Source organism: Notamacropus eugenii, chromosome 5 (assembly GCF_028372415.1).
Source record: "Notamacropus eugenii isolate mMacEug1 chromosome 5, mMacEug1.pri_v2, whole genome shotgun sequence".
Lineage (NCBI taxonomy): Eukaryota > Metazoa > Chordata > Mammalia > Diprotodontia > Macropodidae > Notamacropus > Notamacropus eugenii.
Window position 1 is genome coordinate 328,066,206 of NC_092876.1, and position 21,706 is coordinate 328,087,911.

The window sequence follows — 21,706 nt, forward strand, 5'->3', positions numbered from 1 at the left end:
CCAGTTCTAAGGAGAATAATCTATCCCCAAGAGCATGCCTTGGTTAAGGGAGGTCAGACCAGTCTGTCCCTGGTTCAGTGCTCCCTATCCCTTGCACCCACCATGCACACAATGAGAGCAGTGAAGCGGGGAGAGTCAGAGCCTGAGTTTACAGCCAAGTTGGCTGGATGGTTTTCTCCTCAGGGACAGTGAGTGAGAGGCCAGTGGTAGGAACAGGAGAAGCCAATCCCACTAACATAGAGGAGCCAGCCAGGGAGGGAGGGAGAACGCAGATCTGGAACAAACTCACTTTGGAGGGATTAATTTAATTCCATTCAACAGACAGAACATTTATTCTATGCAGGATATTATTCTAGGCCTAAGAGGGGATATCAAAATAAATATAATAGTCCCTACCCTCATGGGGTTTACAGATTGGCATGGAGTATATGCAAACACCTAAGCAGCTATAATGAAGATAAATATGATAATAATATAAGAAAGGTAGAAGTCAAAGAATAGTCTATTAATGGTTTTCTATACATTCAGTGCAACTTAGAATAGTGTCTTGTGTAGGATAGGTGCTCAACAGATGTTTGTTGAATTTAATTGAACAAGTCTTTACTAAGTACCTACTGTATACTTGGTCCTGCACTAGACCCCAGAATACACATCAGAGTAGAAAATGTAAAAAGAAAATGAGTCTCAGACCTCAATGAGTTTGTGCTCTAGTTGTTGACACCAGGCTAATAAATATGAAATACTTAATACACAAAACAAATTAAGTTATATAAAGAGCTCACAATCTGGGCTTCAGTCTTTGCAAGTCAACTACCATAGCCAGGAATTCTCTCTATTGGATTAACAGATTCAAATCAAGTCAGCAAACAGCTATTAAGGTCTTACTCTATGTCCATGAGACAGCTGGGCTCAGTGGATAGAGTGCTGGATCTGGAGTCAAGAAGACCTGGATTCAAATCCAGCCTCAGATACTCACTAGCTGTGTGATTCTGGGCAAGTCACTCAGTTTCTGTTTCCCTTAATCCACTGGAGAAGGAAACAGCAAACCACTCTGGTATCTTTGCCAGGAAAACTCCATACAGGGTCATGAAGAATTAGACACAACTGAACAACTAAACAGCAGCAACGTATGTCCAATACTGAGCATGCTACCAAGAAAAGCGCACTGGTGCTCATATTAGAGAGCATGAATTCAAATCCTGCCTTCCACTTTGAATTTTATGTGACCTTGGGCAAGACTCAACCTCCTTTGGCCCGTTTGCCCCTCTGTAAAGTGAAGGGCAAAAACTAAGGGATGTCTGAAGTCCCATCCAGCTCTCCAAGTAGGAATGGATGATCAGAGAAGAACAACACAACCTGTCAGGCCTCTGTGCTGGATATTACTCCTAGTGCTCTGTGATAGTCAATGGTTCAGTTTTCAGTGTGACCATTTATACTTCAGAAGTAGTCAAAAGCTGCAAATCAGGGTTTCATTTATTGTTTTATTGATTGTCTAGACTTAATGGTGAAGACAATGTTAATAGTGCAGAGTAAACTTAAAAGTGTATCTTGTGTGCTTTGCTTTTTGGAGAGCTAATTATTAAATATTTATCAGCATACTTCTGTCTCTGCTTATTAATTGTTGTTGAATTCCATAATGACTTTCTCTTGAGAATGTAGCTTGGGCTAGAGAGAGAAGTACCAGGCAGAGGATCAAGAGTCCAAGGTTCTAGTTCTAGCTCAGTTACTGAACTGTGTAACCTTAAGCAAATAATTTCATTTTTTCTAAACCTCCATGTTTCTCTCTGTAAAATGAGGTTCAAGGGATGGAGGACTGGAGAGAACAATGATTCTCTAAGGTCCCTTTGAAAATGCAAACATGTTATGGGTGAGACAGGATTTTTCAATAGACAACGCATTGGCTCTGGAATCAGAGAAGTTAGGTTTCAATCTAAGTACCTTAAACTCTCTGCATCTCATTTTCCCCATCTATAAAAGGAGGGGGCAAAGCTAAATGTTCTCTAGGATCCCTTCCAACTCTTTTTATCTTGGATATTTGGCTTCTCCTTGACTCCCATTTTGAAAGAAACTACAATTGATTTTTCCAATATCTGTAGCAATGGAGACAAGCAGCGAGGTGGGGAAAACCCAAAGTCATTCATATCTGATTATGGAATGCCTTAACAAAAACCTTAAACAGCCAAGGTATTTTGAAATTGGGCCATTCTTCTTCATTGAATTTTCTGAGTAACTGAAGCTCAAACAAGAAAAACTATCTTTTTTTTTGGTTTCAACTCTAATTATTGAAAATCTTTTTAAAATATAGGGTTATTTTCCTGCCTTAGCCAGTCCAGTTCAGGGAAAAATGAAATCTCCCTGTCTCATCTGGAGATCTTTCAGAGGTTCAGGGGTCAATGTTCTAAATATCAGTGGTTACTGTTCACATCTCTGGGGATAAGTGAAGATGTAGAAGATCAAACTAAATGTGTTCTTATTCCAGGCTGTACCCTGAATGTTGCTTATTTGACAATTTCTAAGATGAACTCATCTAACCCTAGAGTGGAATGCAATGAAGATCCTGGGTAACTAGGGGATTCAGTGAGGTGATCTCTTACATTTCAATAGACCATAAGCTCCTTGAGGGCAAGAATTATTTCCTTCTTAATTTTGTGTCCCTTGTACCTAGCACAGTGCCCTGCACATAGTGAGAGCTTAATTGATTTTTGTTGAATCAAATTGAACTAATCAATATGTAATGTTACACACCTTTTAAGTACAATGTCCTTCCTAATCTATACTACTCAGATTATTACAATAAAGAGTTCAACTGAATTTGCCTTCCTAGAGCACATACCAGCTGTAGAGTGGAAGGAGAGAGAATGATAACAGAAAATTGCCCTGAGATTTAAGAATGTCCATTGATAATCCACTTTGGAAAATTGAGAAAACTGATTCTACTTTGAAGTGGGGAGTTTAGGAAAGGAGGGAAGAGCCCAAGTCAAAGTCCTAACTGTGGAATCACACTGCCTGTGGGGATAACAATCTTTGCTCATTCATCATCACCCCTGCTAATGATAACCAAGCTTGTGCAAACAGCCATCACTCTATACGTTACATGAGGCAAGTGATCCAAGAATGGAGGCCAGATTTCAGACTTGAGGACAACCCTTTCTCTAAGGGAAGCATTGTCAAAGGAAAAGCTATCTATACACTGAACGATGATTCGTTGAACTCATGGAACTGATGCGGGGAGAGGGAAGTGAAACAGAAAAAATCACAATCAACTTCAGAAATGATCTTAAAAGAGTGGGGTAACTTGGGTCAGCTTGGTGGTGCAGTGGATAGAGCACCAGCCTTGCAGTCAGGAAGACCTGAGTTCAAATCTGGTCTCAGACTCTTACTAGTTGTGTGACCCTGGATAAGTCACTTAACCTTGATTGTTCTCCCCTACCTCCACCAAAAAAAAAAAAAAGAGAGAGAGAAATAAACAAACAAGAGGTTTCCTCCACAGTATGTCACTCCAGCTTTGGGGAACTCAAATACCTGTAGCATTTCATTCACTTTTAATAATAGCTGGCATTTTTACAACCTTTTAAGATTTTTGAAACATTTATATCCATTATATCATTTGTTCCTCACTACAACCTTATGGAATAGGTACCCCAAGTATCATGCTCTCCATTTCCAGATGAGGAATCAGATATGCTGGGACCTTATTTAAAATTTTCAACATGCTTTACATAAATTATCTCACTTGATCCTCACCATGACTGTCAGGTGGTATTATTTTACTCATTTTACGAAAGAGGGAACTCATGCCAGAGAGGTTAGAAAACTTGCCTATATTCACACATGGAAATGTCACAGGGGAGTTTGTAATCAGGTGACCTAACTTCAGGTCCTTTCTACAATGCTACAGGGTTTCTTTTACAAATATCCTGAATCATTTCACTGGGAATGTAATTTTTTTTTGGAATTTTTCCCTCTATCAAGCTGAAATTTACCCTTCTCTCATTTGTTGCTATTTAGTCATTTCGGTTGCTTCTGATTTGTTGTGACTCCATTTGGGGTTTTCTTTAAGAAGATACTGGAGTGGTTTGCCATTTCCTTATCCAGTTCATTTTACAGATAAGGGAACTGAGGTAAACAGGATTAAGTGACTTGCCCAGGGTCATACAGCATCATTTAAGTCAGGTCTTCCTGACTCCAGGTCCAGTAGTTTAAACATTGTGCCACCTAGTTGCCCTCACTCAAAGAATGTCAGATTTGGAAGGGACCTTTGGGAAGGAGACTGATAATAGCTGAGATTTATTTAGCACTCTACAATTTACAACATACTTTATACCCATTGTTTCATTGTTCTGATTCTCACAAAGACTTAACGAGGGGAATAGTGTGTGTATTTTCTAAGTGCTAGAGATATAATTAATGAAAAGGACAGTCCCTGCCTCAATAATCTACAAAAGACAGCACACAAAAGGTGACAAGAAAGCGGGGGGAGGGCTCAGGAAGGGTGGGGACACTAGGGGATGCCCAGCATGGTGACATCTTGTTCCATGGAACTGAAACCAGGCAGGGCAGCAGATGCAAAGAAGAGTGATCTGATAGCCCCGTCTCTGCCCTCTATAAAGGAAGGCATTGGGAAGAATTTGATACTACTTATCGCTCCTCTCCACTGGACACTGTCCCCAGAAGCCAGGGATTCACCTTCAGTTCCTCATTCTTCATTCTCCTAGCCACCATATCTACTCATTCATCATTGATTCTACCTCTGTGTCTCTTGAATCATTCCCTTTTTCTACATCTGTGTGGCCATTACCCTAATTCATTCCCTTAGCACCTTTCACCTAGACTATTCAATAACCTCCTAATTAATCTTGTCTCCAAACCATTCGCCACATAAATGCCAAGTTATATTCCTAAATCACAGGTCTGACCATGTCCTTCTCTTGCTCACAAAGCTTGTGGTTCCCTATTACCTCTAGGATAAAAATGCAAACTTCTCTGTCACCAAAAGCTATTTATAATCTGGTTCCAACCTAACTTTCTATGTTGATGTCACATTATTCCCTTCTCACTGCATTACTGTGAGACTGAGCCACTTAATGTCCCTTTTACATGACATCCCGCCTTCCATCTCCATGCCCAAGGTATTCCCCAATGACTGAAATGTGCCTCCCCCTCACATTACCTCTTTGAATCCCTCCCCATCCCTTCCCTGTAAACAGCTGCTAAAGTATTGCTTACTAATCCTGTGAGTTCTTAATGCCCTTGCCCTACCTCGAAATCTCTTCATATTTACCTTAAATATATTTCATATTTTCGCATGCACACGTGTGTGCGTGCGTGTGTGTGTGTGTGTGTGTGTGTGTGTGTGCGTGTGTGCTGTATGGCTCTGGAGAAGAAGTGAGGCTGGTGACCTGCACAGCCCTTCCTCACTCAAAACAAAGTCAAGTGCAAGTCATGTCATTATTTTTCTGAGGCATGGTCTTCTTCACCAACGAAGGACGAACACACCCACAACTTAAGGCTTTACCATCTACCCCACAGCTGCACCCTTCTGATGAACTTTCATTTGTTGTCTCTTTCAAGTAGAGTCATCTCAATTTTTCTATTTATATTCCCAGTGCTGAGCATAATACTGGGCATGTAGGAAGCTCTTAATATTTTTTTCATTAATTCATTAATTTCATTAATTTACAAAGTAAATGTTTCATTTTTGTGTCTGGATATCCAGAGCTCATGACAGAGTTTGATACTTTTTGAATGAGTGAATGTTCTATGCAGTGCCAAGCTCAGACTTGAATACCCAATAGACCTTTGCCGATAAATGAGTAGACATTGGGAAGTTAACAGACTGATACTAAGTAAATGGGAAATGTTCACGATGGAATATGAGATACCAGGATGATTTGGGGGGAGAAATGTGTCCATGCTCTTAATTCTAAGATGGCATTTTAGAAAAGAAAAGACTCCAACTCACCAAAAACTTGGTTCTCGGGAACACAGGAGCCATTCTTTCTTCTTCAATTTCTCCCTCATAATAAAAGAGCAGGGTTTCTGGAAGGCAGAACTGGGATGTAAAAAAGAAAGTATGAGAATGATCAACCTTGTCCTTCAATTCTGAGTCCTACCAAATAGGTCTTCTATAGCACATGTCTATATCATATTTTGTTAAATGTCATGAGTTATTCTCCAGTCAATTTTGTAAGTGTGTACTCAGTTTAACAAAGTTTTTTTTTATGTGCCCAATATGTTCAAAGCATTGTGCAAGACACTAGAGATACAAAAATTAAAACTAAACAATCTGTGCCCTCGAGGACACAGAAATAGATACACATACACACATATACATATATACATGTATGTATATACATATGTGCATGTTTATATATGATCGCTAACATTTATATAGCACTTACTCCACAGCAGGCACTGTGCTAGGCTCTTTACAATTTGATCCTTAAAATCAACCTGGGAGGTAGGTGCTAAAACTGAAGCAAACAGAGTTAAGTAAGTTGCCCAGGGTCACACGGCTAGGATGAGGCTGTATTTGAACTCAAGTATTTCTGACTCCAGACCTGACATTCTAGCCACTGTGCCACCTAGCTATCTTGTATGTGTGTATACACATACATACGTATACTTATATGTACATATATGCATATATGTGTTATGAATATATGCATGTGTGTATGAATACCTTTATCTCCTCAGACAGGCTTGAAGACAAGTGATATGTCTTCTCCTATATCACATCTATTATAAAACTAAGCAGCCATAGATGTTTAGCAAATGCAAATTCAGAAGAAGTTTAAGGAAGGTAAATTTAAGACAAACAAAAAAAAACCTTGTTTCAACCAGCAACAAGTTAAAACTGAGTGTAATACTACTGAAAGGTTGAACAAGACAAAATTATAAACAGGTTCCAGAAACCTTAGTATAAATTGCTAGATAATGGAGTCCTACAGGATTACTGAAAACATTCAAGGATGTCCTTAAATCTAAAAATGACTAGAAGAAAAACTAAATGATCTTTCCATACTCCCCTCTCAGAAACAGTGTTTTGAATTGTAGGTTCATGTTTTTAAAGGTGGAAGAGGTTTTAGACACTCTCTAGTCCAACCCTCTGATTTTTCAGATAAAGAAACTGAGACCCACAGAGGTTAAGTGACTTTTCCAAAGAGCTGGGATCTGAATGCTTATTCACTGAGTCCAAATACAGCATTCTTTCTATTACATTCCAGTAGCTGGAGTGACAGAAGGGCTAATGTCAAGGGGCATTTCTGTTAAATGATTGAAATGATAGTCCAAGGAGAAGGCTCAGTTCTGAATTGCTGGGTTCTAATTTATTGTGTAAATCTGATACTTCAGGATCTGACTTTCTTAGACTAGTTTCCTTCTAGACTCTTCCCCTGGCTCACTGGTATTCTAGCATCTATACCTTGAATAGCTCTGAGTTCTCTTTTATATTTTATTAAAATGAAACAAGTGCTGCTAGATATCCCAGGAAATTCTGAAGTTTTCACTCTGATAGTAATTGCATGCTTTATGGGAAATGGAAATTTAAAAAAAAATTTTTTCAAGTTGCTTAGTTTTCCATTCTGCTTGATGTTTGCAGCTGGAAAACAGGTTAAAGGAAAATGGTGCAAAGTAGCCAGACTCTAGGGGTAGCTGATGGTAGGCAGCAGAGCATGTAAACATGGGAGTCATGAAAGTGTTCTCACCCCAGGCAACATTGTGGAGCAGCAAGGGAAATGCAACTTAAAGTTACAAGTCCTGGGTTCAAGTTGCAACTCTGCTACTTGCTAGCTGTGGGACCTTGGATAAATCATTTTATCTCTCTGAGACTTAGTATCATTATCTCAGGGAAAAAACCCAGGGGTAATCATATTTACACTACCTATCCCTCCAGAGTACTGTGACCTCCAAATGAAATTTGTGCCAAGTGTTTTATGAGTGGTCATATCTGTAATAATATTAATAAGCCTTAATGAATAGATAATTTGTGAAACTAAGAAACTGTGGTCTCTCATTAGTTAAATCTTGAAATACATCTGATTTGTAAGAAGTTTCCTGTCCATTACAATGGATTGGAAAACACCACTCTGACCTTCTTGCTGTCTATTTATAAAGAAAAAACAATTGAAAGAAGTATAAATGTAATAGACTCAGAATCAGAAGACTGGTTGTCTTCTGCCAGTTAGCCCCTTAGAGTCACTCATTCCGTGACTTTACAAAAGTCATTGGTCATTCTTTGTCTCTGTTTTTCTATGAGGAAAAGGAGAAAAAATTGTTGTGTATGTAATTTTTGAAGGGCATGAGTGGGCAGAGAATCTGTAACGTATTACATTTGATTACATTTGGCAATCTACAAAGTGCTTTCTCCTACATAATCTCTTTCAATCCTAGAAATCACAGTTTTAGAACTGGAAAGGAGAACAGTAAGAGTCATCCACTATGTGTACAGCCCTGTGCTAGAGACTAAGCAGAACACAATCATAGAAAAGAGAGCGGGAAGGGATGTCAAAGAGTCATCCCTTCTCTCGTAGGACTTCATATTATTCTATTTTATTTTTAATATTATTTTATTTTTTCCCAATTATAAGAAAAGACAATTTTAACATTCATTTTTAAAATTTTGAGTTCCAAATTCTCTCCCTCCCTTCCCTTCTCTCCCCTCTTCCTGAAACTGTAAGCAATTTGATACAGGTTATACATATCTAAATCATGCAGAACACATTTTCACATTAGTCATATTGTGAAAGAAGACACATACCAAAAATGAAAAAATGTGAAAATAATATGCTTCAACATGCATTCAAACTTCATCACTTCTTTCTCTGGAGATGGATAGCATTTTTCATCATGAGTTAATGGTACTATTTTTATGATCATGATGATCTCAAGGATGATGATGATGACAATAATAATTGATATTTCTGCGGCACTTTAAGGTTTGCAAAATACTTTTCATAGTCTATTTTTTTAATTTGGTCTTCACAATAACCCTTTAAGGTCTATGCTATTACTAGCCACATTTTACAGACAAGAAAACTGAGGCTGAAAGAGATTAAGTGACTTGCACAGTAACCCAGCTAGTAAGTACCTAATGCAGACTTCAAACTCAGGTCTCCCTTATTTCCAAGTCCACTGCTCTGTCTAGTCTAGTAGGGAGATAAAGGAAATGAAATCTTCTAGTCTAACCCTCACATTTTACAGATATGAAAACTGAGACCCAGAGAGATTAAGTTGCTTGCTCAAGGTCACACAGCAGCAAAACCTGTACTAAAACCCAGACCCCCTGGTTCCAAATGAAGGGTTCCTTCTACTGCATTCTAGGCAGAATAGCTATGTAGGATGACAGGAGAATATATAAATCACTTCCCTTACCCAAATATATACCCCTACTAGGCACATTGGTCCTGACATTCCACTGTTGAGTGATTCATTTGGGTTAATGCATTACCTCCAGTACTCACCCTGTCCGGGTCTCCCCCTTCCCCCACCACACACACATACAATTAATGAAATGGAGACCTTTTCCTTAAACCCAACTGACACATTTACATCAGCTCTTTTTTATCAGATTAGCCCAAAAGAAGAGCAAAACCCTAAGGGGATGAGACACAATACAAATAAATTTTTATGTGGACAAAAGAGAAGAGATGGTCTAGATCTAAGCCAACTGGAAGAATCACAGCATGGGGGCACCTGGCAACCAGGGCAGGGATGTTGAACACCTAAAAGGAGCCCTGGGAAAGGAAGTGGTGGGGCACAAAAATAAACAAAACCAGCGCCTTTGAGTTGGAGCTCCAGGTAGAGACCTGGAACAGATGGAGAAGCAGAGATGATGAGATTAGTCCAAGGATGAGGCCAAACTGGAGACTTACTTCTTTAGGGTCAGGTTGTCCTAACCCTGAGACGAGTGGTTGTCCTAAAAGGCACAATGTGCCATCAACCTAGAATCAAGCATCAGACTCAGATAAAAATAAACAAGGCAGGGGTCACTGTAGCCAATCCCCTGCCTTAGCACCTGAAGTCAATAATCAGTCACTAAATCATTATCACGTCCCTACTATGTTCCCTACTGAGCCCAGTCCTAGACTCTGGCCCACAAATATTTCCGACAGTAGTAATAATGGTAAAAAAAAAAAAAATTTATATGCACATTGGAAGAGCATTGGATTTGTAAGAGAACAGGCTACAAATTACATCACCACCATTTAACTCCTTATGTTACCATGGACAAATTACAACTCTGTGACCTTTAGTTTCCTTATTTGTAAAATGAGGGGGTTAACTTAGATGACCTTCCTTCCAGTCCTATCTATGATCGTGACAGAGAGGTCATAGAATCAAATGGCATATTGATATATATATATATTTATATACACACATATATATACATATATATTTATAATGAGAATTTTGTCTTTCTTTTTCAATTGATGAGGAGACATGATGAGAGATGGGAAGGGGGAAAAATGGATTTTCACTGATTAAAAAAAAATTTTAATTAAAAAAGAATACTTCTTGAAAAAAGTATTTTATATAAAAGCAAAAGGAAAAAATAATAAATTTTTTATTTTATATGGCAATTTATAGCTATAATGGGGCTTTGCTCCCACAACAGCTCTCACAAGATTGGGGGCTTCAAGTCTTGAGGCAGGGTAGATCAAGTACTTTTATAGACTAGACCTCAGATTCAGTGGTACTGGGAACTCCCAGGGAGGACATTCCCTCTGTGAATTCTTAATGATCCTTCTTTTGCAACTTGGGCTTGAGTATGACCTAGGACACTTAAATATTAAGTGATTTTTCCAGGGTTTCACATGATTTTGAGGCCAGCACTCTATGCATTATTCCCTTGCCACCAATGTATAAGTTTTACTATACTCATTTTATAAACGAAGAAAATGAAGACCTGAACAATGAAATGACTGACCTCAAGATGGAACTCAAACCTAGGTCTCTGGGGTCCAAGCAGAGCTCTTTCCATTGATATCTTCTATTACTTCTTGTCTGTTTCCACACACTTCGATACCTCATAATTTTTGTTGTTCACTCGTTTCAGTCACATCTGACTTTTCATGACCTCACTTGGGGTTTTCTTGACGTAGATATTGGAGCGGTTTGTCTTTTCCTTCTCTAGGTCATTTTATAGATAAGGAAACTGAGGCAAACAGGGTTAAGTGACTTGCCCAGGGTCATACAGCTAGTAAGTGTCTGAGGCTAGATTTGAACTCAGAAAGAAGAGTCTTCCTGACTCTAGGTCCAGTACTCTACCCACTGCAGCACCTAGCTGCCTACCTCATCACTATTGCCATGTTATTTTCAAATTGTTTCACATTTTTAAGTCTTGCCTTCTCAGCTAGTCTATGAACATGAAAGACAATAAGACTTTCCTCTAGATGCCTGGAAGGACCTAGCTCAGAATGCAGATGGGACTGGATATTCAATACTTTTCCCCAATACTTACTGGATAAATCAAATCCAACTAAATACATGGTTCTATTTTAAAAGCCCATTGGTGAGTTTTAACCATTCATATTTTGTACTGGCATCACTCAAGTATATATAACTCAAATGACATTTATTCAGAACCTTCCAGATAAACCAGCACATTTCATCCCCAGCTCCACTCCTTTGCTTAAATGGTCCCCTCTGTCTGGAATGTATTACCATTCTTCTCTTACAGAATTTCCAATTTCCATCAAGTACCACTTGGTACAGCAAACCTTTCCTGATTATCCCCAATCCCCATCTCCCCCTGCTTCCTCTTGAAATTATTTCATAGAACTTTGTATTTATGTGTCTTTGTGTTATATTCCTCCAGAAGAAAGTAAGCTCCTTGAAGGCAGGGACTTTTTTTTTAACATTGTGTTTGTATTCCTAGGGCCAACTATAGCACCACCATCTCTAGGGCCTAGCACATTCTAATAAGTATTTTTAATTGAATTGGATTGAAAACTGTGGGGTTGAAGTTTCTGTTCCTTAGCCATTCACCATTCTACCTTGGTTCTTGTGTAAAGCATTGAAAAAAAAAGTTGTTGAGTTTCCTTCCAGCCTCACTTTTGGGAAGAGTGTGATTGGGGCTTGGCCCCTCCAAGCAGCTCTGCTTCATCTTTCATCACCCTCAGTGAATTTGAGAAGGGGGTGGGGCTCTTTGGGCTCTCTGAAGCCCCTAGGCTGGGAAGTTTAGGGTGTCATGTTTATATTTCACCTTCGTTAAGGACTGAGGCCAGACTGAGTGGATTTTGTGTTTGGCTTGTGGGTTTCAGGTTCCAAGACAGAACTCTTCAATTGAGCTTTCATCTTTAGGCTGGTTGGGAAATCTGCTGGGATCCCAAAGAGCTGGGGCTGATTTCCTGGGTCAGATTCTCAGCCGATGGCAATACTGGGGGTTACTTAGGGAGTTGGAGATCTCAGGCCAAAGCCTAATGGTAAGCTCTGCCGAGGCAGATTGCACTTAAATGAATTTCCCTTATAGGTGCAACTGAGGGCTATATTGTTTAGTGTAGCCTAAAATAAGACCATAACCTTTCTCTTTGGGAAGATGAAAACTGAACAAGGAGTTGAAGAAGGGAGGTGGAGCAGACAGGTTTGATTAGATCAAGAAATGGAAACTTTTTTTCTTCAAACCTGACTTAGCCAAAATCATTTGGAAGAATATTCACAGCATATATTTTTATAGTCTCAAGCACCTGGAAATGAAGGGGTGCTCGTCAATAGTGAGTGGCTAAATAAATTGTGCGTATGAATGCAATGGAATAGTATTGTTCCATGAGAAATTATTAAAAGAATGATTTCAGTGAAACCCAGGAAGACTTGTATGAGCTTATCCAGTGAATTGTGTAGAACAAGGAAAACAACATCTACAGAATAACACTGTATAACAGTAACACAGTATAGAGTAGCAGCATTGTACAAACAAACAACTTTGAAAACCTTAAGAACCCTGATCAGCGTGATGGCCAATCGTAATTCCAGAGGATTAATGATGAAGCATGTTACTCTCCTGACAAAGAGGTGACAGACTCAGGATGCAAAGAGAGATGCACATTTTTGGATACAGATGATGCAGGGAGCTTTTTTGCTTGACTCGGTGGTGTTTGTTACAGAGGTTTTTTTTTTTCTTCAATAAGCAAAGAACGGGAGTAAAAATTAATCTTATTCATTAAAAATGAAATTTATTGACTAAAATTTAATAAAATTAAAAATAAAATTTAATTTAATTTTTTAAGAGAATAAAATTGTCAGTGGATGAAATCTACTATATCCTGGAAGATCTTAGATAAATCACTTAACTGTTATAGCTCACCATTTTCTCATCTGTAAATCTAAGTTCATCTCTTGCACTAAATCTTATGAGCCCATGGGAAGGGGGAAGGGAATACACATTTATTTTAACACCTTCTGTGTGCCAGGCACTGTGCTAAGCAGTTTACAAATACCTCACTTGATCCTCAAAACAATCCTGTGAGGTAGTGGCTGTTGCTATCCCCATTTTACAGTTGAGGAATCTGAGGCAAACCGAGGTCAATTGACTTGGCCAGGGCGACACGGATAGTAAACGTCTGAGGCTATATTCGAAATCAGGTCTTCTTGACTGCAGGACCAGCAACCCTTCCTCTCGGCTGCCCCTGTGGAAATAATAATTACTATGGAAATGATTATCTCACTTGAGTAGATACTATACATATTATTACTATATTACTTTATTAATAATATATAATAAAAATGTTTATTTTGTTGTTTTATTAATGAATACATAATAAAGATACCTTATTTTATTAACAAATATGTAGTATATAAAGACAATGTTATTATATTGCTACATAATATATCATTGCTATATAATGTATTGCCATATATTATTATTATAAATATCATTATCCTCATCTTATAGATAAGAAAATTGAGTTTCGGATAAGTAACTTGACCATGGTCACAGATCAATAAGTGTCAGAAGCAAGATTTAAACCCAGTTCTTCCAGACTCCAAAGGCAGCCTTTTTCCCATGATGCAAAAGAAAACTACAATACTAGCCAGGAGACACAAGGTTCTATCAACTCTGCCACTCATTGTGTAATCTCAAGCCAGTCACTGGGCCCAGTTTCTTGGTCTTTAAAAGTAGGAGCTTGATCAGGAGTTCCCTTTTTGTGTGTCATGGACCCCTTTGTCAGTCTGGTGAAGTCTATGGATGCCTTCTCAGAATAATGTTTGAAGTAAATGAAGTAAAAACGCATAGAATTACAAAATTGATTTTTACCAAAGTATGGTTAACAAAAAAAAAAATGTAAGCAAGTCCAGGGACCCCACGTTAAGAATAACTAGGCTAGAGGATCTCTAAGATCCCTTTCATTTCTGACCTTCTGTTACTCTAAATGAGTCTCCGAGGTTATATCTATTCATCCCAACTAACTCTGCTAAACTCCATTTGGAAACAATAAAGAAAGGAACACTTCAGAATCATTTAAGCCCTGCATTTTTGTAAAGTCTATCCTGATTTCAAATAACTAGTTGAACTACATTTCTCTGTTTCCTACCAGTTGTTTTAGCTTCTGTTAGACATAGTCTGGATCTTTAAATTGACTACTCAGGGTTAACCCATTGAAGCTAAAGAATCTTAAGTGGTGCTTTAAGATATCGGATGGCCAAAGAGGTCACCAAGGGCTGCATTTGCCCAGGGAGTTTAAGTGAGTAACCACTACAGGATGCAAGCCAACTCCCAGCTCTGCTGGCTCTTGGGTCAAATCTTCCCAATTGGGCTTTACTAAATTTGCCACCTGGAACAGATAGATCAGAACACAGAAGGAGAACTTTCCTTGGGCAAATATTGATGCTATGTGGAATCAATGAGGATAAATCAATTAGTTTTCCAATGTCTTCATTCTTCATTGAGTCAGTATTTAATATGAATGGTGTGACAGTATGTTAAAATAAATGTAAAGTTGGCATCAAAACCAGAAAGATCTGAGTTCACATCCTGCCTCTGACACATACTGACTGTGTGAACCTGGGGCAAGTCACTTAAATCTGTCATTGCTCCTGTCAAGTATTGTAAGTTATGAAGAAGGCCAATCTGCACTAGAAGAGGGAGTTTCCACCTCCAGCAGATCCCTTTACAATGCAATCACAATTTATCCTCATCCCTGTCCCTAAATCCATGCCTAATCTTAGGTTAAGTGGTATAAACTTTGATTATAGGCATGAAAGCCTCAGAGTTTGTTTTTATCAATTTCATCCCCTCTTCAACTCATTGACATCTTCTGCCTCCTCTCCAATATGTGGATCCCCATTTCTGAGAGGTCTGTCCCTTTAAGAGGCTGGAGGGACTGGTGAGCAACATAGGTCAGCCTGACACTGAGAGTTATGCACAGTTCTCTGAATGCAGCAATTTCATTTCTGAGAGTCTTGAGTTACTTGAACATAATTTTGCTTCTCAATTTTATTCACCAAACCTGGTTCCTTAAATCTTCATGCCATGGTCCTCTCTACCAGCTGAGAAGCAAGGTTGTTAGAGTGAACTTAGAATGAGACATTCTGGGTTCTGGAGCTTAGAATCAGACTTTCTAAGTTCTAGATTTCGGACTGAGTTATCTCTTTCTTCATTGGGGGCTTTCCATTAAGGAACACTACTGGGAGCTGCTAGATGGGGGTGATGTAATAGCAAATTGTATTCCCCCACCCAGCCAACATGTGTTCATGAACTCATGATACCTCTGTTTCTTTCACACCATTTTTTTCCCCTGATCTTTGGTAAATTAGTAGCCTGAGATGCAGCTGTCCAGATTATGAGCTTGGAAGTGTCAGAAGGCCACCCTAGCAACAAATCATCATCCAGGATCACCAGAGATGGTATCTGCAGCAGCTGAGTCCAGTGAGAATCCAGCCCAGTAGCGGATCATCCTGCTTGAACTGGCAGTGAGTTGATCCATCAGCCATGATTCACCACATCCAAGAAGAAGTAGAACAACTAAAGGAAGCTGCCACTCATCCTTCCTAACAAAGTGTCCAGAAGTAAATTTGGTACAGTCTCCAAATAGAGAAAAGCACTGCCAAGGCTGGGGGTTGTGAAATACCCCTCAGGTACACGTTTCCTGCTTGTGTGCCTCACCTCCCTTATGCCTCTCACTGCTTTTGTGTTTTAACTTGGAACACACTCTCCAAAGACTGAGTATATTCAGAAGTGAGGGTGTACTGTCTCAAATGGAGATATTTTTGTGACTTCTTTCCTTGCTGAACTTCCTCAGTAAATGTTGTTGTTATTCAGTCATGTCTGACACTTCATGGCCCCATTCGTGACCCCATTTGGAATTTTCTTGGCAAAGATACTGGAGTGGTTTGCCATTTCCTTCTCCAGCTCATTTTATAAATGAGGAAACTGAGGCAAACAGGGTGAAGCAACTTGCTGAGGGTCACACAGCTACTAAGTGTCGGATTTGAACTCAGGAAAATGAGTCTTCCTGAGTCTAAGCTGGAACACTATCCTCTGTGTCACCTAGCTGCCTCTCCTCAGTAAGTACCATCTTGTAAAAACTAAATGATGTCACCTAGTTGGTTGATACTGGGGGAACACACTAGATAAGGGGTCATGAGCTATCATGTTAGAAATTACAACTACTCAGGGTTACCCCTAGAACCAAAAGGAAGAATGAGTCATGGTCTTCTAAAGACCAGGCCAGCACCCTACCTGAGTTAGTTAATGGAAGCTGGGTAAGCAGTCTATAGATGGGGAGTGGGATATGCCACATATAAAGAAGAAAGTCACAAAATTTCTGCAACCTGCCCCCACAGAGTTGTTCTGAGAAAAGAACCATGTGAAGAGATGTATAGAAATGAGCTGCTGCTGCTGTTGACTCAGTTATGTATTATTGACTCTTCCACCTCCATTGGGATGATTTTCTTCCTCTAGCTCTCTGACTTTTACTACAGCTGTTTATTTGACCTCTAGTGTTCTCAGCTCTTCTGCTTTTGATGCACAGCACACTTCCTCCTTTAGTAACTAGTTATTCTTACCTACCTGCCATTAACCCTATCCTGGCTTCATATAATTTCCTGATGGAATTAGGAGACTTAGTGCCCTCCAAGCCATCTGATACTAATCACTGACATATTAGCATAGGCTTTTTCATTCTGGGGCATTTGAACATATTCCATTATTATTGCCCTGAATAGGGTAGTTGGAGGGGGGAGGCAGTGGATAGGGCCCCAGGTCTGGATAAGAAGACTCATCTTCCTGAGTTCAAATCTGGCCTCAGACACTTACTTACTGTGTACAAGTCACTTAACCTTGTTTGCCTCAGTTTCTGAAATTTCCCCACTAGGCATTATTTCAATTATTTGAGATGTAACTTAAAACACAAATGACCTTGGGTGAGGGAATTCATTGCAAAAGTGACAAATTCACACTAATAGAGGGCCAAGGACCTCAAGGGTCACATAGCCCAAAGTCACACAGCCCAAGGTCACACTACCAGTATGTGTCCTAGTTAGAATTTGAACCCAGATCTTCTTAGAAAATACTAGTCTGCCTCTTAACTTGAGCATAGTAGGCACTTTCTAAATTTTTGCTGAATTGAATGCTAATTTATAGCTCAGCCAACTAGTGAAATAACTGGAAAGAGAAGATATGTTCTTCTCCATATATCTAGACAGATAGATAGATAGATAGATAGATAGATAGATAGATAGATAGATAGATAGATAGATGTATATATACTCAGTACTATTTCTGAAGCCCCATTAATCCAAAATCCCTGCCTATGGTCCTTGTTCCTCCATTAGTGTGAATATATCACTTTTTCAGTGAATTCTCTCACCCAAGGACATTTATGTTTCAAGTTATATCTCAAATAACAAAAATGATGCCTGGTAAGGAAATTTCAGATAACAGCAAGTAAGGGAAGGACTTAGGGACAAGAGTGCCTTCTCAGAACCCCTAGAATAACCGATGGGCAGCCATCAATGCCACCTACACATATGTTCAAGTAACTTTCATTCTCTTGGCAAATAGTTAAGTTAGTTCTTTTACCCTAGGAGAGGTAAGGATGATGAGGATAACTAGATGATGCTATCCCAATTGTCAGGGTAGTTATTACCTCTTTTCTAACACTACCTTAGATTTGGGTTTCAGAATTTGCAGTAGCTGGTTGAGACTCCAGTTGCTTCTACTTTGATCTTTACTATTTCCACCATGATAAGTGGCATCACTCTAGGGGATTCAGCTTTGTAGACATCATTTTATCTAATGATTTTAAGCTAACATTAGGCATCAAAAATCCCTAATCCCAAAGGCAGGATCAGAGTGAATGTTTGATCTTGTCGGATCCGAAAAAGCTGAAACAGAGCAGGGGACATAGTTGAGGTTAGGGGCAAGAAGGAGATGCATATATTCTTCAGCGCCAAGAATAGTTAGCAAGGAAACACCTGGATCCTGACAAGTCTGCAAATATCCACTGATAAAACATCTGGCACGTCGTATTCAGAAAACAGCTGGATCTTGCCAAGTCCACAGAAATTCAGTGAGAAAACACCTGGATCTCCTGGAATGTGCTTAGATCAGGAAGAAGTTGGCTTGCCCTTCACTGGATATTTGGAGGTTTGGCAGAGGCCAAGGAGAGCTGAACACTGGCACAACAAGTAGCTTGTGGATCCAAAGAAGATATTTTCTCAGCAGTATTTCTGGCTTGGAAAAAACCTCAATCCTGGCACTTAGAGGGTTTTGTTTACTGGGTAGCTCATTTCTTGACTCCTTTTGTAACATATGTTCTCTCTTCATTCAGATTATTTCTATTCAATAAGCATTTACCAAGCATCCACTGTTTTCCCAATGCTATACCTACTCTCAGCAGGGAATATAGGAGAATACATTAGTAATTTATTACATATTTTAAAAGAAAAACAAACTGTACATAATAAAAATTTGCCATTTTGTGGACAATCAGCTGTTCTACTATGTATGTGGAAATGATCTTTTAAGCTGGTGCTTGTGAGGTTCTGAATAAAAATAGATAAATGGATAGATATGTGATAGAAAGAAAGAAGGATTAGATAGATAGATAGATAGATAGATAGATAGATAGATAGATAGATAGATAGATAGATAGATAGATAGATAGACAGACAGATAGGTAGGTAGGTAGGTAGATGAACCACAGTAGTCCTTTCCCTTGGTCACAGTCTATCTGGAAAGATCTAATGTGGGCTAAGTACTTGGAATAAAGCTACATCAAATAAGGTGTCACAGGCCATTGATACTTGTCCATTGTTCTCAGAAAGGACCAATGACATCAAAAGGATGATGTCGTGAGTTACAAGTGAATTGTATTTAAGTGAAGCAGGGCTATGCAAAGTCATCAGCCTAACTCTCTCCTCCAGAGTCATTGGAGTTATTGGCAAGTCAATGGCAAGACACAGGTCAAGACATTGGCTATGGTTCAGGATGGGGTAGGAGACCTTGGCCTTTTTAAGCTAAGGTCTTTCCCAGATCCCAATTTGTCTGAGTCAACACCCGTTCAGTGATTAAAGGCTAGGTTAGACTGAGGCAAAAAGATGGCCTAGTTTGACTTCCCAAAAGAACCAATCTGGGAGGGGAAGACCCTCAGGATAGTAAATAGAAACAATTGCTATTTACATTCACTCTGAGCCATCAAAACCCAAACAATAGGCAAGTGGAGCTTGGGCTGGGATCTATTACTACCCAATCACTGAGAGCCCAAGTGATTTGGCTTTAAAGACATAGCTAAGTAGGTCCATTTTAATCCCAATGGGCTTCATCAATGCCTGGTTTACCAGATCTATATTTCAAGAAATCATGAATGAAAACTACATGAGACAAAGGAGGTAATTGTCCCAATTTTCCAGGGAAAAAAATAGAATAAATAAATAAGTGGGGGGTGGGGGTGGGAATCTAGTGCCCCAAACCCCAAGATATAAGAAAAGGAGGAGGAAGAAGGAAGGAAGGAAGGAAGGAAGGAAGGAAGGAAGGAAGGAAGGAAGGAAGGAAGGAAGGAAGGAAGGAAGGAAAGGAGGAAGGGAGGGAGGGAGGAAATAGCAGCATTGCCCAAATGGAATTGGCCAGTTGGGTCCTGGGGGGAAGCTGTTACTAATCACAGATTATTGTTTGTCCTTTGTTCTCAAAGAGGACCAATGATATCAGGAAGGTGACATCTTGACTTGCCAGTGAATTGGACTGAAATAAGGCAAAGCTATGCAATGTCATCAGCCTTGTGACACTGATGTCATACACTATGTAGCACAGATGGGAGCTGCTATGAGAATTAAGAGAAAGGACAGATAAATGTGGAATAAGACACTTAGAGAAGGCTTTGTATTTGTAGAGGAGGTGTTACTTGAGCTGGGTCTTGAAGGATGACCAGAATTTGGAATGGTAGAGAGGAATGAGGAGGACAATTAGATTTTTAAAAGTATTTATTGAGTACCCATTAGGTATACAGCAATGTGCTAGTCAGGCAGTAGTCACACCATAAGCAGAGGTACTTTCCCTCAAGTGTTTAGGGGAAAAGAAGAAGACTGTCTTGCCTGGAACAGAAAGTGAATATTGATGATACAAGGTTGGGATCTATTTCTGTATCCAATGGATCCTTAGGGACCTCCCTAGAGTGTTTTAGAGCTCTTCCTGGGATGGGGAATACAGAAGGATCATAGATTTAAAGCTGAAAAGGTCATGTTTTGGTCATCTGGTTCCAATCCTCTCATTTTGGAGATAAGGAAACAGAGACCCAGAAAAGTCAATGACTTTCTAAGGTCACACAGAGAGCTGGCAGAGCTGAGATCTGAACCTCATGTCATCTGACAACACTTTCCTATAATGTGGGTAAGGCAAGATATAAAATATATCCTTTGGTATGGGGCTTCATACCAGCTCATAGCTACATCAGGTAACTTAACCTCTCTGGATCTACATTCCCTCATCTGCAAAATAAGACTAAGAGATCATCTGGTCAATGGGCCTTTCAGGAGGGTAAGTTATTTTTAAAGTCCCTTTCAGGTTTAAGATCTATAATCCTGCATTCAATTCATTGTCCCTATTTACTGAGCATCTACTACATGCCCAGACCTGTGTTATAGAATACACAAAGATAAATAAGATATAGTTTCTGTCCTTGAGGAGTTAAACTGGGGAAATAGGTCTAACACTCATGAACCAATGAGGAAGCAACAGTGCAAGACAGTAGATGAAAGTGCTTTTTAAGCCGTAAAGTGCTAGAGGTGGACTTGAAAGGATTAGGTTTCATTCTTCCCACCATACATTTCACATCAACTGGGCAGTACCATTTTTTCAAAAGATTTCATGTAAACAAGAAATCAGAATTCAAGGAAGTTGTTCTCATTTTCTTTTCCTTTTGCCATCCATTTGATGACACTGAACAACTCAATTTAGGGTTAACAATGGGTTTCCAAAGTAGCAAATCACTTGCAAGTTGTTTATATTTCTTTTTATCATTAAGCCTTAAAGTGCTATCAAAATTTAAACTGTTATTATTATTGGGGTCAAAATGAATGGTATGCCATATATATATATGAATATCTAGTCACTGGATCCAGATGGCTCTGGAGGAAAAGTGAGGCTGGTGACCTGCATAGCCCTCCCTCACTCAAAACAAAGTCAAGTGCAAGTCATATCATTATTTCTCTGATGGCAAGGTCTTATTCGGCAATGAAGGACAAACACACACACTCTGCTTGGTTTAGACTG

The 21,706-nt window shown here is 39.3% G+C and overlaps 1 long non-coding RNA gene across 6 annotated transcripts in view; it reads right to left on the reverse strand.

Annotated features, from left to right (window-relative positions):
• LOC140506395 (uncharacterized) overlaps window positions 1–21,706 on the reverse strand; it is a 162,454-nt gene that overhangs the window by 69,953 nt on the left and 70,795 nt on the right. For 5 of the 6 annotated variants that reach the window (XR_011967915.1, XR_011967912.1, XR_011967918.1 and 2 more), the window contains exons 2-3: window positions 13,437–13,625; window positions 5,963–6,052 (exon numbers count right to left, since the gene is read on the reverse strand). This is a non-coding gene — a long non-coding RNA (uncharacterized lncRNA). The remainder of the gene's footprint in view (window positions 1–5,962; window positions 6,053–13,436; window positions 13,626–21,706) is intronic. The other variant, XR_011967914.1, reaches the window with a different exon arrangement.